General features: G+C 49.0%; 1 protein-coding gene and 1 pseudogene across 1 annotated transcript in view; one reads left to right on the top strand and one right to left on the bottom strand.

Annotated features, from left to right (window-relative positions):
• Nucleotides 1-20,131, bottom strand: part of LOC147117497 (ubiquitin-conjugating enzyme E2 E2) — a 554,464-nt gene that overhangs the window by 365,475 nt on the left and 168,858 nt on the right. The window lies entirely within an intron of this gene.
• On the top strand, nt 16,917-19,597 carry LOC147117498 (uncharacterized; annotated as a pseudogene).

The raw sequence follows: 20,131 nt of genomic DNA, 5'->3' as shown, positions 1-20,131 counted from the left end.
CAAAACATTCGAAGCATGCACACCACACAATGTTAACCAACTTGGCAGTTCAGTCCTTAATGTATGGTTACCAATTTAACAGGCTACACAGCAACATCATTTCAAGTGCATTTTGATCAGCTCTTCAGTTGTGTGTTAGTTATAATATACCTGATCTTACAAAAAATTGTGTGTTACTGAGAGCATGTTAATAAAAGAGAGAAAAAAATACCTCCCATTTAACACATTTGCTATAATTTCAGGCCAATTTCAGCATTAAAAAAGTCAGTTGATGTTTATTCATCTGTACTATATGTGATCTTTTCATTGTATTTCTGCAGCTACCATGGAAATACTCAAAATACTAATTTAGGAGATCAAAAATAAACTGTGCTGTCAACTACAGGCAGAATTATGGTACATTGGGCAACTTTTTTTATTAATTCATGGGCTGTGGGCATCGCTGGCAAACAGCGTTTATAGCTCATCCCTAGTTGCCCTTGAGAAGGTGGTGGTGAGCCGCCTTCTTGAACCGCTGCAGGCCATATGGTGAAGGTACTCCCACAGTGCTGTTAGGGAGGGAGTTCCAGGATTTTGACCCAGCGACGATGAAGGAACAGCGATATATTTCCAAGTCACGATGGTTAGTGACTTGGAGGGGAACTTGGAGGTGATGGTGTTCCCATGCGCCTGCTGCCCTTGTCCTTCTAGGTGGTAGAAGTTGTGGGTTTGGGAGGTGCTGAAGTAGACACTTAATGCCATTTAATCTGATAAATACAAAAAAAAATCAACAGTATGCACCTCAAATTTCATATCATGCACAGCATTTTCAAACACCAAAGCATATGGCATACAACAGGCTGCTGTGGTGTTTCTGCAATATGCCAGGAATATTAACGAATTATCTTGTTAACTTTGTTGTATCATTTTAAATTCTAGAAAGACCTCAATGTTATACCTCAAAGCAAGATATAATTTTATAAACAATGTTCCAAGAACATTAAGGCTCGACTGTACAATATGGTTCCATCTCAGATCCAAATTACAGTATGTACTTGTTTCACTTTTCCTTTCATTAAGTGTCTACTTCAGCAATAACTGCCTGAGTTGATCAGATTTCAAAAAATCATTTTAAAAGCATGCTTAGCAAGCTGTAACTGCATTTAAATTGCTTTGCTAACATTAATGTAATAAAGCTCCCATTTCATATCCTGTGTGCATGATAAAACTGCATTCTTACCAAATTGGGCATCTGTGAATTTAAAAACTGTTGAAAAAAAACATACAATTCTATGGAATTTTTATTCTGAAAACTTTATCAAAGGGTATTAATTAACTCCAGGTAAATGACGGAATCTGCTCTAGGGTCAGGTCACTTATAATCACAACGGAGGAGGCTCAAAAGCAGCAAGCTATTCAGCCGTTAAAATGCTTTAATGTTAATACCACAAATATTAGAAATTAAATGTTGGAATTCCAGTATTATATGTATCTCTGAAATCTAGCTTTATCTTGAATCTGGCAAGCCCAATGACACCAGAACAAATATCATTACAAGTGTTCTCCACCTTCCCCCACCCTCACCTGCCCCACACCACGATAACAAAGAAAGTGACCCAGTCAACTAAAATTATCTGCAAATAGAGTCATAGGGGTCAATTTTAACTCAGGTGCGGGCAATTGTCGGGTTCCCCGAATTTTGTGATTCCCACACGAATCTAAGTGGATGTGTGAGATTCATGCAATTTTAACTCAATTGGCCAATTGATTTCCAACGTGTGGGAAGCCTTTGCAAATGGGTTTTTCATGACTGCAAGTCCCCTCCGATGATGTCATCATTGCTGCTGCATTTAAGGTCCACAGCAAGCCTTGCTTCCTCTGCAGGCTTCCAAGCTTTCCCCTTATGATGGCACAGGAGCCTGCAGGAACAATGTCCAGCGGGAGGGCAAGAGCTGCACCTAAAGTTGATGAGGCATCACTGCAGGCATTGTTGGATGGGGCTAGGGCCCACAGGGAGGTCCTGTTCCCTTCTTCAGGAAGGGAGAGGCCTCCCAGTCAGACCAAGGCTGTGTGGCTACAGGTGGTTGGGGAAGTCAACTCCTTGGGGCTCACATGGCGCACCTGGATGCAGTGCAGGAAAAGATTCCATGACCTTCATCGCACTGGAAAAGTAAGTATGAAGTTTCTGTCACCTCCAATCTGATCCCCATTGCCTTTCCTCACCAGCACTCAGCTTTAGCAATCTCTTCCTCCACATCCCACTTGACACTCACATCCATGCACCCTTAGCCATTCCCTCTCTCTCTATGCTCACATTCACCTAACTATTCGACCATGCAGCCCTCACACTCCCTCTCACTCTGAGGCTTTGAACACAACTGACAACACACAGGGAGGGCCCTTGGTCTTGCAACCTCACTCCATCTTTGTCTCCTAAGTATCTATGCTATGCAATCTCTACACTCACTCCTTCATTCTCACTTAACCTCCACTTGTCTCCCTCATTGCAGGAGAAGAGAGCTCACAACAGGAGAGAGCGAGCCAGGACAGGAGGAGGGCCACCCTCATTAGCCCACCTGACCCCTGGGAGGAAGCCGTCCTGGAGATTGTCGGGGCTGATACAGATGCGGAAGTTGGGGAAGGACAGACAGGTGCATCCCTGCAAGCTGGTGACAGAATAGTTTTCCATCTCTCTCATTGACATTGCATGAGTCACTGATAATGATTCTGAAGCTACATTATATGGACTTATGATCATCTGCAAAATGCAATGTGCATGTAACCTTGGCATCACATCTCTAACTTTTTCCTTGACTCCCCCACAAGACCATCGAGAGCCCCCGTCCCCAGTGTGCAGGAGGAAGAGCCTGAGATTCCAGACTCCTCAGAGGAATCTGCAACCTCTGAGGGCGCAGCGTCAGCAGAAATAAGCACACCCAGCACCAGCGCAGACACTCACACCTCGGGGGGCCCTTCGGGATATAGAGTAGTGTTGTCACCTGGTGTATAACAGCTCACAAGTGAGCATCAGCAGATTGTGGAGACAGGGACAGCAGTGGAGAGTCCTCGTCGGAGGGTGCAGGACTCTGCCAGCTCAGCTCAGCTGCATGTCGACCCTCTGCCTCTGGGTCCATCCATAAGATCAGAGGTGATGGAACTCCAGGCATACATGCAGGAGTCTCTGGCAGGTTTTGTCTCCAGGGTCGCTGCGAGTGTGGCGCGAATAGAGGAGTCCATAGCGAACATGAGCAGAGCCTTTGTGGAGTCAGTGGCGCATGAACGCATCAACATGGAAAGGATGGCTACCTACGTGGAAATGATTGCTGCCTCAGTGGTAAGGCTGGCTACGGTAGAGGAGAGGAGGGCTACGGCCATGGAGGAGTTTAGTCGCCAGTGTATGGAAAACATGGTGAGTGTTCAGAATAGAATGACATCTCTTGAGGAGCGATGGGCATCTATTGAACAGAGAAACCAGACCTTCATGGAAGTCCTTCTGAGTAGGACTGCCATTGCAGATACGGGTCCCCATGGCCCCCCTGATCTGCAGCAAGGTGCTCTCAAGCCACTTGCAGGCGCGGAGGGGGAGCTGACCCTTGAGAGGGAGGTTGGTGGCAGGCCTCAAGGAAGTGGGGGTTCCTCTCCAAGCACTTACACTTCCATGCCACTGCAGAGCCCTCGGTCAGAGCCCCGCCGGAGTCCACTCCCAAGTGAGATAGATGTCTCAACCCCTGCACAGCCGCAGGAACAGCAGACTGCTGACGAGCCCTCACAGGCTCGCCACCCCAGAGGACGCCCGCCAAAGGTGTCGAGACAGGAGCAGCAGGAAAGTGAGCAAGGGGCCTCCACATCTGCTGAAGCCACAGGGGAACCACTACGTAGGAGCACGCGTAAGAGGAAAATAAAGCACAAGTAGGCACAAGGGTAGTCACTTGTGTGAAATGTTGTGCATATTGTAAAAATGCCATCAGTTGGTTCTTGTGCATAAAAATTCTGATGGCAACTGTTGCAGTTCTGGCGTGTGTCATTTCGCAAATGGGGCTTTCACATTGAGGGCTTAGGATTACTTGCAGTTGTCAGGATGCTGGTCAAATAGCTAGGAATCCGCAGGGTTTGGCCATTGTTGATGCTTAGGTAAGAAGCTTCGAGGCAAAAGAGTTTGATTTACTAGGCTAAGAAAATCTGGCCAGGATGAGTGCGTTCCTTGCATCCCGGCTAGCAAGGTCCTCGTGTAATGCTGCCGCTGGTTGATGGGCCTCTGCAGGATGCTCGTTTTCGCTCACCTCCTCCTCATCGTCATCATCATCATCATCTGAGGAGGGTATGAGAGGAGCCACTTGGTCCTCAGGAATCTGCAAGCCACGACGTTGTGCCATGTTGTGGAGTGCACAGCAAACCACGACGATTCTGGAGACCCTGGATGCTGAGTACTGTAGGGCGCCAGCTGATCTATCCAGGCATCTGAAGCGCATCTTCAGCAAGCCGATGGTTTGCTCGATTATGGATCTGGTGGAAATGTGGCTGGAGTTGTAGCGCTCCTCAGCTTCGTTGGATGGCCTCCTCAACAGCGTCATTAGCGAAGTCCTCAGGGGATAGCCCTCGTCTCCAATTAGCCATCTGTGAAGTTGGTCTGGCGGCCTGAATAGCGGAGGCACACTAGACTGGCGCTGTATGAGGGAGTCATGGCAACTGCCAGGGTACTTGGCACAAATATGCAAAATCTCCTTCTTGTGGTCACACACCAGCTGAACGTTAAGGGAGTGGAAGCCCTTGCAGTTGACAAAAATACCTGGATTGCGATGGGGTGCCCCAAGGGCCACATGTGTGTAGCCAATGACGCCCTGCACCCTTGGAAAGTCTGCCAGATGTGCTAATCCAACCGCTCGCGCCATCACATTTGCGCGATCCCTTCTGAAATGGATGTGATTGTGCACGAGGGCAAAGAGGGCATCGGTTACCTGCGTGATGCAAGCGTGTGCGGCCGCCTGGGAGATGCCGCTGATGTCTGCTGATGATCCCTGGAATGAGCCTGGGGCAAAAAAGTTGAGTGCGGTGGTGACTTTGATGGCCACTGGTAAGGAGTGTCCACCTGGTCCTCTGGGCAGCAGGTCTCGCTGTATCATTGCGCAGATGTCAGTCACTACCTGTCGCGAAAGTCAGAGCCGCCTTTGGCACGGCTGCTCAGTCATGTTGAGGTAGCTGACCCTGTGTCTGTAGACCCTGTTTGGGGGGTATCTCCTGTGCCGTAGGGCTTCCATGCGCTGACCCCTTCTGGCCTGTGCTGCCTCAGGTGGGTGAGCATCAGCCTGTCGCTCCTGCTGCTACTGCTGTTGCTGGTGCTGCTCTTGTTCCTGGTTCTGCTACTGCCGCACCTGGTGCTCGAGCTCCTCTAATGCCAAGAAGGGAAGGAGGGAAATGACTTCCATGCTTCTGGCATATGCCTCCGCTGAGGAAGCGCTGAGTGAGGGTGGCAAGAGGGGTTTCCCAGGAGTTCACACTGGAGATGTGTGTGAGGCTCCAACCTTCCACACGTGTGGTTAAGCCTGGTAAAAGTTGCCCCAGGCCTGAAACAACAAAGTCCTTCCACCTGCAAATGATGACTGATCAAATCTCCTCTTTAATGGTTGACCTGCAGCTGATAGTCAGCAAGCCAATAGTGCTCACGCCAGGTTTCACAGGCGTGATCCCCACCAGGCGTGTTTTACGTGGGAAAAGGGTTAAAAATGCAAGGGCCTGTTAAAATGGCATTATAAAGGCCAATTATTGCTGATTAAGGGCCTTAAAGACCAGTCCTGCCTGTTGGAGGCAGGACAGATTCGGGACCATCAGACACGCCTGGGTTAAAATGGCTCGGGGTCAGGAACCAGGCGGGGGGAGTCCCGCCCGCGAGTTTTAGCGACTTTAACCCCCCGCATGCCTCAAAGCCCGCCTTACGGCTCAGTTAAAATCGACCCCATAGAGTCATAGGGCTGGATTTTGCCAGGTCCGAGGAGGCGGGAATGGAGGCGTGTGGGGTGTTAAAATTGCAAAAAGTGGCAGGCGGGCCCGACCCTGCCTCCATCCCGCCTCCAAGCAATTTTCCCAAATGCGTGGTTTCTGACCCCGTCTCCGTCCCGCCTCCAAGAGGCGGGATAGGCCCTTAAGGCAATTAACAACCACTAAATTGCCTCTATAATCCCATTTTGAGAGGCCTTTCCAATTTTAACACTTTTCACACGTGATTCACGTCTCCTCTGAAATTCGACGGTGAATCTTGGCGGGAGCACAATTGGATTGCTGACTATCAGCTGCAGCTCCACCATTAAATAGGAGATTTGATCAGTCATCATTTGCAGGTGGCAGGACTTTGTTGTCTCAGGTCTGGGGGAACTTTTAGAAGGCATAACCATAGCTGTGGAAGTTTGGAGCCTGACACCCATCTCCAGTGTGACCTCCTGGGAAACCCCTCTCGCCACCTTGACTGAGCGCTTCCTCAACTGAGGCATCTACCAGAAGCATGGGAACCATTTATTTCCTTTCTTCGTGGACATCAGATTCGGACGAAGACCAGCCGCGGCAGCAGCAGAACCATGAACAACAGCAGCACCAACAGCAGCGGCAAGCTGATGCTCACCCACCTGAAGCTGCACAGGCCAGAAGGCGCCAGCCCATGGAAGCCCGTCGGCGCAGGAGATAATCCCCAAACAGGGTCTACAGACAGGATCGGCTACCTCAACATGAGTGAGCAGCAGTGCCAAAGGCGGCTCCGACTTTCGCGAGAGGTAGTGGGTGACATCTGCGCAATGGTGCAGCAAGACCTGGAGCCCAGAGGAGCAGGTGGACACCCCTTACCAGTGGCCGTCAAAGTCACCACAGCACTCAACTTTTTTGCTTCAGGCTCATTCCAGGGATCAGCAGCAGACATCAGCGGCATCGCCCAGGCGGCCGCAGACACTTGCATCACGCAGCTAACCGATGCCCTCTTTGCCATCGCGCAGAATCACATCCATTTCTCCAAGGATCAAGAAAGTGTCACGGCGCGTGCAGTTGGATTAGCTAACCTGGCAGGCTTTCCAAGGGTGCAGGGCGTCGTTGACTGCACACATGTGGCCCTTAAGGCACCCCATCGTAATCCAGGTATTTTTGTCAACCGCAAGGGCTTCCACTCCCTCAACGTGCAGCTGGTGTGTGACCACAAGAAGGAAATTTTGCAAGTTTGTGCCAAGTACCCTGGCAGTTCTCATGACTGCTTCATACTGCGCCAGTCTAGTGTTCCTCTGCTCTTCAGTCTGCCAGACCAACTTAACGGATGGCTACTTGGAGACAAGGACTATCCCCTGAAGATGTAGCTAATGACGCCGTTGAGGAGCCCATCCAACGAAGCTGAGGAGAGCTACAACGACAGCCACATTTCCACCAGATCCATAATCGAGCAAACCATCGGCATGCTGAAGGTGCGCTTCAGTTGCCTGGATAGATCAGGTGGAGCCCTGCAGTACTCAGCAGCGAGGGTCTCCAGAATCGTCGTGGTTTGCTGTGCACTTCACAACATGGCACAGCGTCGTGGCTTGCAGATTCCTGAGGACCAAGTGGCTCCTCACATATCCTCCTCAGATGAGGAGGAGGAGGAGGAGAGTGAAAACTAACATCTTGCAGATGCCCATCAACCAGCGGCAGCAGTACGCAAGAACATTGCTGCCCGGAATGCAAGGAACGCACTCATCTTGGCCAGATTTGCTTAGCCTAGCCAATCAAGCACTTTTGCCTCGCAGCTTCTTACCAGAGCATCGACAATGGCCAAGAACCAGCGGATTCCTAGCACTCTGACCACCATACTGACAATTACAAGTAATCCTAAGCCCTCAACGTGGAAGTCCCATTTGCGAAATGACACACGCCACAACTGCAACAGTTGACATCAGAATTTTTATTTACAATAACCAACTGATGGCATTTAAAAAATAAACACAACATTTCACCCAAGTGACTACCCTTGTGACTATTTGTGCAGTATCTTTCTCTTACGCATGCTCCTACGTGGTGCTTGCCCTGTGGCTTCAGCAGATGTGGAGGTCCCTTGCTCACTTTCTTGATGCTCCTGTCTCGACACCTTTGGCGGGCATCCTCTGGGGTTGCAAACTTGTGAGGGCTTGGCAACAGTCTGGTGTTCCTGTGGCTGAGCAGGGGTTGAGACGCCGATCTCAGTTGGGTGGGGACTCTGGTGGGGCTCTGACCGAGGACTTGGCAGTGGCATGGAAGTGTGAGCGCTTGGAGAGGAACCCCCACTTCCTTGTTCTCTGCCACCAACATCCCTCTCATGGGTCAGGTCCAACTCAGCACTTGCAAGTGGCTTGAGAGCACCTTGCTGCACATCAGGGGGGCCATGGGGACCCATATCTGCACTGGCAGTCCTACTCAGAAGGACTTCCATGAAGGTCTGGTTTCTCTGTTTAATAGCTGACCATCGCTCCTCCAGCGATGTCAGTCTATTCTGAATACTCACCATGTTTTCTACACTCTGGCGACTTAGCTCATCCATGACCGTAGCCATACTCTCGTCTACTGTAGCCATCCTTTCCATGGAGGTTGCCATCCTTTCCGTGGTGCTGCGTTCATGCGCCATTGACTCCACAAAGGCTCTGCTCATGTTCCCGATGGACTCCTCCATTTGCTCCACATTCGCAGCGACCCTGGAGACAAAACCTGCCAGAGACTCCTGCACCTGTTCCTGGAGTTCCAGCACTGCTGTTCTTCTGGATGGACACAGAGGCAGAGGGTCGACATGCAGCTGTGCTGAGCTGGGAGAGTCCTGCGTCCTCCGACTAGGACTCTCCACTGCTGTCCCTGTCTCCACAATCTGCTGATGCTCACTTGTGAGCCGTGATACAACAAGTGACAACACTACTCTATCTCGCGATGGCCCCACTGAGGTGTGAGTGCCTGCGCTGGTGCTGGGTTGGCTGATTTCTGCTGACACTGCGCCTTCAACGGTTGCAGCTTCCTCTGAGGAGTCTGGAGGCTCAGACTGTTCCTCCTGGATAGTGGGGACGGGTGCTTGCAATGGTCCTGTTGGGGAGTAAAGGAAAGAGTCAGAGATGTGAGGCCAAGGTTACATGCACATTGTATATTGCAGATGAGCATAAGTCCATCTGTTGGAGCTTCAGTATCATTATCAGCGACTCATGCAATGTCAATGAGAGAGATGGAAAACTATTCTGTCACCATCTTTCTCTGATGCACCTGTCTGTCCGTCCCCCACTTGCGCTTCATCCTCGAGTCCCACAATCTCCAAGGGGTGAGGTGGGCTACGAGGGTAGCCCTCCTCCTGTCCTCGCTCTTTCCCTCTTATTGTGAGCTCTCTTTTCCTGCAATGGGGGAGACAAGCGGAGTTTGAGTGAGAATGAAGGAGTGAGTGTAGAGAATCCATATCATTGATGGTTAGAAGGAGACAAAGATGGAGTGAGTTGGCAAGACCAAGGGCCCTCCCTGTGTTTTGTAAGTTGTTTTCATGGCATCACAGTGATAGGGAGTGTGAGGGCTGCATAGTCGAATAGTTAGGTGAATGTGACCATAGAGAGAGAGGGAATGGGTAAGGGTGCAGGGATGTCAGTGTCAAGTGGGATGTGGAAGAAGAGGTTGCTAAAGCTGAGTGCTGGTGAGGAGAGGCAATGGGGATCAGATTGAGGGTGATGGGAAAGTCATACTCACTTTTCCAATGCGCAGAAGGTCATGAAACCTCTTCCTGCACTGAAGCCAGGTTCTGCAGATCATCGACGAGTTGACCTCCTGGGCCACCTGGATCCACACAGCCTTCGTCTGCTGAGGAGGCTTCTTCCTCCCTGAAGAAGGGAAGAGCACCTCCTTACTAGCTCTTGCTCCCTCCACCAAAGTTTGCAGGGCGACGTCATCAAACCTGGGAGCAGACTTAGGTCTCCCGCTGCTCATTCTGCCTCCAGGTCCCTCTCACTGCAAAGGCCAAAAAGTTGGCAGTCTGCAGAAGAAGCAAGGCTTCTTGCAGACCTTAAATGCAGCAGCAATGATGACGCATCGGAGGCGAGTTTCAGACTGAAAAAACTAATTGGGCTATGGGTTCCCACACGCTAGAACTCAATTGCCCAATTATGTGAAAATCACATCAATCTCCCACATCGATTTGAAATTGGGTGGATAACACGAAAAGCGGATGACACGACCCCAGCCCGCCCCAATGACAAAATCCAGCCCATAGAGTTATACAGCACAGAAAGAGGCCCTTCGGCCCATTGTGAAACAATAATTCTCAGCATTGATGAGATAGACAATACCCTGCAGTGCCCACGAGTCATGGAAAACTTCCAGTGAACCAGTGGACACCATGGCCCAGAAATTTGGGTCAGGGGCTTCCCGCGGGTGCAAGCCCCCGATCTGCACTTACCTTGCGCGCCGGCCGTTGAGCTGTGGGCCCCCGTGGAATTCCGATCCGGGGCCTGGTCCAGCTGCCGGCGCGCAGTGCTTGCGTATCCCAGGGGCGCAGTTAGTTCGATGCGTCCCCTGGGATCACGTGAACCATGGGGAGCCAATCGGAGCAGGGAATGCTCCATTCATAAGTCTGACAGGAAGTGCTGTCAAGACTTATAAATACTATGGCCCCAAAGCAGCACTAAATCTTCAAATAATTTTTTTTTTAATCACATTTTTTAAATAAACTATAAATTACATGAAATAACTATTTTAAACAATAATTTAAAATTTTGAAAAAAATAATTTTATTTTCTAACACGGCTAAAAATAAATGTACCTTGCTTTAAAGTATTTAAAAATAATAAACTTGTGGAAAAAATGTTTTAATTTTAATTAATTCACCACTTACCTTGTAAAAAGCAGGCCCTACGCCTGCTTTTTACATTTCTAACTTCTGCAGGCTTACTCCCGGGAAAACCTGGAAATAAAAACAAAGTTCGATGCACACGCGCAGCCTCTACTGCTCACGCGTTCGACCTCTTAACCCCTCCTTTCAGGGGAACGGAAGTGCCGGTTTCCCGCGCATGCGCAGTGCACGCAGGAAACCGGCACTTCCATTGGGCCTACAGGTGAGTACCCCGCGTGTACTCACCCATGGAGACCCGAATTTCTGGGCCCATGTGATCTTAGCGAACATAGCCTAGCGATCGAAAAAGGCAGACACAGGCAGACCAGGCTGCCAAGAGAAGACAGGATATGCTCTCACTGCAGTCAGGGAGTAGTGGAGACAGAGATGCACTTCCTCACAGCCTGTGAAAAATATCAGGGCATCAGGGAGAATTTCTACCAAAAATTCTCACAAATATGCCCTGAATTCAGAAATCTGAATGACAACCAAAAACTCCCATACCTACTGGGAGAGGAGAGAAGCTGTGTAACACTGGCGGCACACTATGTTACAGCTTGCCATGAACAGAGGGACAACCAGTAAACTAAGAAAAGAGTATATATAAAAAATGCGAATGTATATTTATACACTCAGGGATATACCTGTTTATACAATGTATGAATAGAACTGCGTTTATGTGTTCAACCATAAATGTATTTTGATGCTTTGGCAACATAAGATGTACCTTATCATGCCAATAAAGCGATTTGAATTTGAATTTGAATTTGATCTCGTTTCAAGGGTGTGCATTAGGGCAAGCAATCTGACCAACTCTCCCCTGTGATTCTAGACATCCTGGGCCTGTGGGCTGCAAATTTCATGAGGTCCAGGAACAGATCCACCAGACGGTCCTCCAATCTGCTCGTCCCTCTGTACACCTGGTGACCAAAGATATAGGGCTGAATTTTGCCAGCACGCAGAGTGCAGGTTGGAGGCGGGTCTGCTGTCAAAATCGAAATGATTGAGAGCAGGTCAGGAGCCCGCTCCGAACCCACCTCCCTGTAAGTTTCCAAAGCGTCAGGTCTGCGATTTCATAACAGACCCAACAACAAGCGTGGCGGGGGTGGGGGTTTAGGCATTTAAGATAGTTAAATGCTTGTTAAGCGCTTGTTAACTGCTATTTTTCCAGCCTATTTCTATTTTACCAATTTTTTAACGAGGTTCACGTCGTTCAGAGATCACGTCAGGTAAGTAGGTTGGGTTCTCGATGTCTCCCCATTGCTGTGAATAGGTGACAGCTGCAAAAGTGGTATAAAAGCTACCATTTCACAGCTGGTCACTTTCCAATGTCACAAGCTTGAGACTTCAGGACTTGGAAGACACTTTTGAGCTGTATGCAGTTTGGAGGTGTTTGGAGTAAACTCTCTATCCACTGTCACCTCCTTGGAGCAATCTCTCTCACCATTGACAGATCGCTTCTGCCATCTCAACTTCAGCTGCCATCTATTCCAGCAACATCTGTACCCTTGAAAAAATCTCACCTTGGTCCTCTGAATCCCTCCACAATCAGCCCCAACACCAACATCACCAGGCACGCCAACATCACCAACAACATCACCAACCTTCTCCGCAATCACCTGATGCTGCACAGGACACGGCATCAGCACCCAACAACATTGGTGCCCGGGAGGCCAGCGATGGTCTCAGCATGGCCAGATTTACTTCACTTGACCCTGTACACCCTGGCTGCCACATGATGTGCCAGGTTGACACCACCCGACGCCTGCACCATAAAGCATCTCTACAATGCCCAAGCCATTCCTTTCACATGCATCAAAATTGGGGGGGGGGGAAGTTATGTATCAATCTTCACTGGAACTCACTAAGACACTTCCAAAGGTGAGCACAGATCTGTCCAATAAGGTAAAGTGTTGAAAATATAGATTTCAATGCTTGACAACACATTAACAGAAAATTTACATCAACATTGGCTAAAACACCCAAGTACCTACCCTTGTGTGTTGTTAGTTGGTATGATTGCACTAGGAAGAGGTTGAGTGTGAGGGGTAGCTAGTGAGATGGGGAATTGATAATGTAGATAGAGAGGGATGGATGGAGATGCAAGTTAAGTTGGTGTGAGTAAGGATGTGCAGGAGTAGGGTCGGGAAGGCAGAGTGATGGGGATGTGATGAGTGGCACAGCAGGATGAGGTTGGATGTGGATTTGCAGTAATGTTTTGTGACCTACTGAGATCAATGAAAGGCTTGCGCCACTGCAGCCTGGTCCTCCTGACGACAACCCTGCGTGTTTCCTCCTGTGTAATGTGCAACCAGGCTGCGTTGGGTGTCCTGGGGAGGTCTCTTCCACCCTTAGATGGGAAGAGAACCTCTCTGCGTGTTGTGACTCTCTCCATAGGCATATGGAGGGAGTCATGCGGGAGCCTGGAGGCAGCCGTGCACCTTTGTGCAGTGCAGTGTTTGCAGCACCTCAATGCTGCAGAACACTGGCAGCAGAACTGTCAAAATGAATGTGGACATGGTCCCTTCAAGGAAAGCAGCTGATGACGCGTCATCAAATTACATCATCAGACCTGCTTCCTTTTAATTGGCCGGGAAACTCGCAGGGCGGGTTTAACAAGCCCAATCAGGGGAAAATCCTTTTCACAGAGCGGCTAGAGCCGGGAGCGGGACTGGGACCCGTCAACTCTGTCACTCTATGGGAATGAGGGAACATCATTTTGATCTGGCTGCAAAATGGGCATCTGGTCTGGACATTGCTGAAGTAGCTCAAAAAGGTGCCATTCAGCACTCTCCATCTCTGTTCCAGAGTGGGTGCCAGGGTGGATCACTGAAGACGTTCACTCCTGCCGGTCAGCAGGATGTTCTGTCAAAGTATGTCAGGGCAGAAGATAGAAACATAGAAACATAGAAGATAGCAGCAGGAGTAGGCCATTTGGCCCTTCGAGCCTGCTCCGCCATTCAATGAGATCATGGCTGATCATCCAAATTCAGTACCATGTCCCTGCCTTCTCCCCATATCCCTTGATCCCTTTAGCCTTAAGAAATATATCCAACTCTTTCTTGAATATACTTAATGGACTGGCCTCCACCGCCCTCTGTGGCAGAGAATTCCACAGGTTCACCACTCTCTGGGTGAAGAAATTCCTCCTCATTTCAGTCCTAAATGGCTTACCCCTTATCCTTAGACTATGACCCCTGGTTCTGGACTCCCCGGCCATCAGAAACATCCTTCCTGCATCTAGTCTGTCCAGGCCTGACAGAATTTTATAGGTTTCGATGAGATCCCCTCTCAATCTTCTAAACTCCAGTGAGTATAAGCCCAATCGACACAATCTCTCCTCATACGTCATTCCTGCCATCCCAGGTATCAGCCTGGTGAATCTTCGCTGCACTCCTTCCATGGCAAGAACGTCCTTCCTCAGGTAAGGTGACCAAAACTGCACACAATACTCAAAGGTGTGGTCTCACCAAGGCCCTGTACAACTGCAGCAAGACATCCTTGTTCTTGTACTCGAACCCTCTTGCTACGAAGGCCAACACACCATTTGCCTTCTTAACCACCTGCTGCACCTGCATGCTTACCTTCAGTGACTGGTGCACAAGAACACCCAGGTCTCTTTGCACTTCCCCTTCTCCCAATCTATTGCCATTCAAATAATAATCTGCCTTCCTGTTTTTGCCACTAAAGTGGATAACCTCACATTTATCCACATTATAGTGCATTTGCCATGTTTCTGCCCAATCACCCAACCTGTCCAAATCGTACTGGAGTTTCACGACATCCTCCTCACAGCATACCCTCCCACCCAGCTTTGTGTCATCTGCAAATTTGGAGATATTACATCCAATTCCCTCGTCCAGATCATTAATATATATTGTGAACAGCTGGGGTCCTAGGACCGATCCTTGCGGTACCCCACTAGTCACTGCCTGCCACTCGGAAAACGACCCGTTTATTCCAACTCTTTGCTTTCTGTCCGCCAACCAGTTCTCTATCCAAGTCAATACCTTGCCCCCAATCCCATGTGCCTTAATTTTGCACGCTAATCTCTTATGCGGGACCTTATCGAAAGCCTTCTGAAAGTCCAAACACACCACATCCACTGGTTTTCCCTTATCTATTTTACCAGATACATCCTTAAAAAATTCCAGTAGATTAGTCAAGCATGATTTACCTTTTGTAAATCCATGTTGACTTTGGCCGATCCAGTCACTGCTTTTCAAGTGCTCTGCTATTACATCTTTTATAATAGACTCTAGCATTTTCCCCACTACCGATGTCAAGCTTACCGGTCTATAATTCCCCGCCTTTTCTCTAACACCTTTTTTGAATAGTGGGGTAACATTAGCTACCCGCCAATCCATGGGTACCGTTCCAGAGTCTATCGAGTTCTGGAAGATGACCAGCAATGCATCTACTATTTCTAGGGCCACTTCCTTAAGTACCCTGGGATGTAGATTATCAGGCCCTGGGGATTTATCGGCCTTCAGTCCCATCAATTTTCCCAACACCATTTCCCTACAAATACTGATTTCTTTCAGTTCCACCCTTCTGACTGCAAGGGACCTACGTTTGACTTCACCAATCTTTTTCTCTTCACATATCTATAAAAGCTTTTACAGTCAGTTTTTATGTTCCCTGCAAGCTTACTTTCATATTCTATTTTCCCTTTCTTAATTAATCGCTTTGTCCTCCTTTGTTGAATCCTAAACTGCTCCCAATCCTCAGGATTATTGCTTTTTCTGGCCAATTTATATGTCCTCTCCTTGGACCTTATGCTATCCCTAATTTCCCTTGTTAGCCACGGTTGGGTCACCTTTTTTGTTTTATTTTTATGCCAAACTGGGATGAACAAATTCTGTAGTTCATCCATTCGGTCTTTGAATGTTTGCCATTACCTATCCACTGTCAACCCTTTGAGTGCCATTCCCCAATCAATCCTACCCAACTCGCTCCTCAGACCATCGTAGTTTCCTTTATTTAAATTGAGGACCCTTGTCTCTGAGTCAACTACTTCATTCTCCATCTTAATGAAGAATTCGATCATATTATGATCGCTCCGACCCAAGGGGCCTCGTACAACAAGATTGCTAATTAATCCTTTCTCGTTACATAATACCCAGTCTAAGATGGCCTGATCTCTGGTTGGTTCCTCGACATATTGGTCCAGGAAACCATCCCGTAAACACTCCAGGAATTCCTCCTCCACAGTATTGTTACTAATGTGGTTGGCCCAATCTATATGTAGATTAAAGTCACCCATGATGACTGCTGTGCCCTTATTGCATGCTTCTTTAATTTCCCTTTTAATGCCATCCCCAACCTCCGCCTTACTGTTTGGAGGTCTATATACCACTCCCACTAATGTTTTTTTCCCCTTAGTATTTCTCAATTCTACCCATACAGATTCCACATCATCAGAGCTAATATCCTTCATTACAATTGTATTAATCCCTTCTTTAACCAGTAATGCTACCCCACCTCCCTTTCCTTTTTGCCTATCTTTCCTGACTATCGAATACCCCTGGATGTTGAGTTTCCAGCCTTGGCCATCCTTGAGCCACGTTTCCGTAATCCCAACCAAATCATATTCATTTACCTCTATTTGCACAGCCAATTCATCCACCTTATTACAAATGCTCCTCGCATTAAGACACAAAGCCTTCAGGCTTGTTTTTTTAACGCTCTTAGACCTATTAGAATTATTATTTACTGTGGCCACATTTGATTTAAACCGTTGATTTCTCTGACTGCCACTTTTGTTTTTCTCCTTCCTATCTTTTGCTTTCATCCCTGTTTTCCTTTCCTCTCTCTCCCTGCTCAGGTTCCCAACCCCCTGCCATTTTAGTTTAAACCCCCCCGAACAGCACTAGCAAACAGATGAGGGTGAGGAAGTGGAAAGCGTGCAACATGGATGATAAACTTTTAAAGGAACTCAAATGTTTAACTTGAAGAAAAAAATAAATGACAGCAAATAAAAGTATAATCCAAATGTTTTGCCACGCTGGAAATTAATTTTCAGTTAGAATTTTTTTAAACCTGACGTACAGATTTTGTTTTCAATCTATATTAAATTTAAAATTGATAAAACTTCTCTGGCCAGATACTGTTGTCCTTCTACACGAAGGCCTAGAAATTGGATATGGCCACAAAAAGGGCAGTGTTAAAGCCCAACGATGTTAAGCTGCGCCAGGTCAAAATGATCCAGGTAGCATGCAAAATTCATGCTCAGTCCTCATAACATGATTGTTGTCTTGATCTCAGCGCTAAAGCCGCTGCTCATTGGCTTACCGCTCAACAGGTGGGCCAATATCGGGTCCAGTCTAATTCCCAGTCATGTTTGGCACAGGCTTTATTCAGTACTTAAAGGGGAGGTGCATTGATGCTATAGCACCTCATTGTCAAGCCACTCACAACTTCAGCTGGAAGAAGACGGCAGTGGAAACACATGTCGGAGCCTCAGCACAGGGAGAGAGCCCACAGATTCTCTGACGCGGCTCTTGAGGCACCGGTCATGGCCGTGGAGAGGAGGAGGGCTGTCCTCTTACCACACACTGGCAGGAAGCCCTCGCTATACACCTCTCGAAGGCTCTGACAGGAGATAGCCGCCTATGTGACGGCCAGCACTGTGGTCCCAAGGGTGGCCATTCAGTGCCAAAAGAAGTTTAATGACCTCACACAGCAGGTCAAGGTCCCACCATCTGCACCACAAGCCTCACACACTGCTCAATGCACCACACCACCAGCACTCACCGACCAACAATCTCTACCTATCACCACTCACACCTCACAATCATAGCTTCACTTCACCCTCATAACCTTACCACTGCTGCAACACTCACAACCACCTCTCACACCTTGCACCCACTGATGGCTATTCAACCATGGCAGGCATATCGCCCAAACGTATTGCACCCCCACACTCACATACACACTTTCTCTTCCAGGCCAAGGTCACGCATAATTGGAGAGAGTAGCGGCAGACAGGCGGGGGCAAGGACCTCAGCCAGCTGGAGGAGAGAGTGCTGGAGATCATTGGGTGGCAGATAATGGAGGCCGTGGCAACCGCTGAGGTTGAATCCCACGGGGACAACAACGGTATGCTCATTCCTCATCCTTCTTCTCACATCCCACTACCTCTCATCCCACAATCTCTTCTCACTTTCAAGCTGCTGATGCTGTATGCATGCATATCTTGCACCCCTCCACCTCCACAACATAACCCAGCTCTTGTGCCGTTCTGCTTTCAGATAATTACCAAGCACTCTAGCAGCCTGTCCCCGAGGCGATGCAGGAGAGTGGGGGGGGAGGAGGGGGAGAAGAAGAAGAAGACACAGCATCACTGCACCTGTCACTTGCAGACACCAGCTCAGAAAATGGCACTGCACGTACTTTAGAAGCTAGTGTAATAGCAGGATCTGCATGTGGTGAGGCACTGGGCAGGAGTGGGCTGCAGCAAGGCCAGGGGGAAAGGGTAGCTTGGGGGCCAACTCCCCGGAGGGCGAGTTCGTGTGCAAGTTCTGCGGCACAGGACTCGGATGAGGACCTCGATGGGGCGGCCTTCAGAAGAAGGGTGATGCACACCGAATTGCTAGGTGCAATGGCAAGCCTGCCAGAGAGCCTCTTGGCAAGGAGCATGGAGGAGTCTGCCTCCAATATTGCACGGGGCTCTGCACAGAGCTTGGAGCCCAGGACTTACAAGCTGGAAATGATGGCAAACTCCTGAAGAGACCGTGTTGACCCAGACGTGATGCTGCGTGTGATGGGCGATGTTGCGGCTGCCGTTGCAGCACAGGCGGAAGCGACCCAACGCCTTAGTGTTGAAATGGAAGCGCAGACCGCTGTCATGCAGTCTCAGCTTATTGTCACGCAAGCTCAGACTTCTGCCATAAGGGGCTTGCAGGGTATCGCAGCAAGCCAGCAATCTGTGCTCCAACACATTGCTAGGAATGCTGAGGCATCGTCCCAGGGGAGTGGCAGTGGGTCAGTGGAGCAGAACCCTGCTGTCCTCTCTTAGGATGACAGCATTCCTTTTCCCACCACTGCCACTCCGCCATTGCCCTTGCCGCTGCCTGTTGGCCAGGTAGTCCAGACAGCCGCTGCCCATGCCGAGGTGGTGCAGTCGATAGCCGGGCCTTCCAGGGCCAGAGTTGCTCGAGGGCCTCCTCCAAGGCCATCTGAAGTCTCCCTCATGGTAACTCAGCAGCTTTCCACCAGCCATGCTGCAGTTACTGGGGGAGAACTTCATAGAAGCACTGGATCAGGAAAGGGTACCCGAATGACAGGCACTAAGAGGTTGCACAAGGGTGATGCTTTCATATCTTAAATGTAAATAAGTGTCAGGTGATTTTGGATAAATGTATTAACTTTGTTTGGAACCTTTTGTGGTGGCTCTCATTTCAGCTTTGTGCCCAGGAGGATGCTGTGATATTCCGTGACACAGGGATGGTATGATGGGGATGTGGTGAGCAATGGGGATCTGGGGTTTCATTCATTGGAATCGAAGTCTGATGAGGTGTTCACGGACAGCCTGGCCAGAAGGAGGATTGGCTGCCTGTCTCCTCCCTCCTTCCTCGTCCTCTTCCTCTTGCTCATCTTCCTCCTGCTCCTCCTCCTCTCCCTCGTCCTCCTCCTGAGGTAGTCACCAAATCCTGGTGGCAAGGGCTGCGCCCTCATGATGGCCAAGTTGTGAAGCATTGTGAAGCATGCAGCAGACCAGCACAAAATGGGACACCTGCTCCAGCGTGCACTGGAGGGTTCCACCCAAGCAGTCAAGGCAGCAGACTGTTGCTTCAGCAGCCCGATGGTCTGCTCGATGATGTTCCTGATGGAAGCATGGCTCTCATTATATGAGAGTAGAATGGCGGTTAACATAAAAGGGAACCCCAAAATCTTCTACCAGCATGTAAACAGTAAGCGGGTAGTAAGAGGCGGGTTGGGGCCTATTAATGACAAAGAAGGTGATATATGCTTAAAGGCGCAGGGCAAGGCTAGAATACTCAATGAGTACTTTGTATCGGTGTTTACTAAGGAGGTGGATGCTGACAAAATATCAGTAGAAGTGGAAAAGGTAGAAGCAATGGAAGGGGTGAAAATTGATAGACAGGATGTACTAGAAAGGCTGGGTATGCTTAGAGTGGATAAGCCGCTTGATCCAGATGGCTTGCATCCCAGGTTGCTAAGGGAATTGGGGGAGGAGATAGTGAAGGGCTTGTCATAATTTTCCAATCTTCCCTAGATGAGGGGGAGGTGCCTGAGGCTTGGAAAGTGGCAAATGTGACATCATTGTTCAAGAAAGGGTGTAAGGACAATCCTAGTAACTACAGA

This window comes from Somniosus microcephalus, chromosome 5 (genome assembly GCF_052327205.1).
Source record: "Somniosus microcephalus isolate GS21.2 chromosome 5, FLI_Smic_1.0, whole genome shotgun sequence".
NCBI lineage: Eukaryota > Metazoa > Chordata > Chondrichthyes > Squaliformes > Somniosidae > Somniosus > Somniosus microcephalus.
Note: the sequence above shows the minus strand (reverse complement) of the source record. Positions and strands in the feature narration are given on the sequence as shown.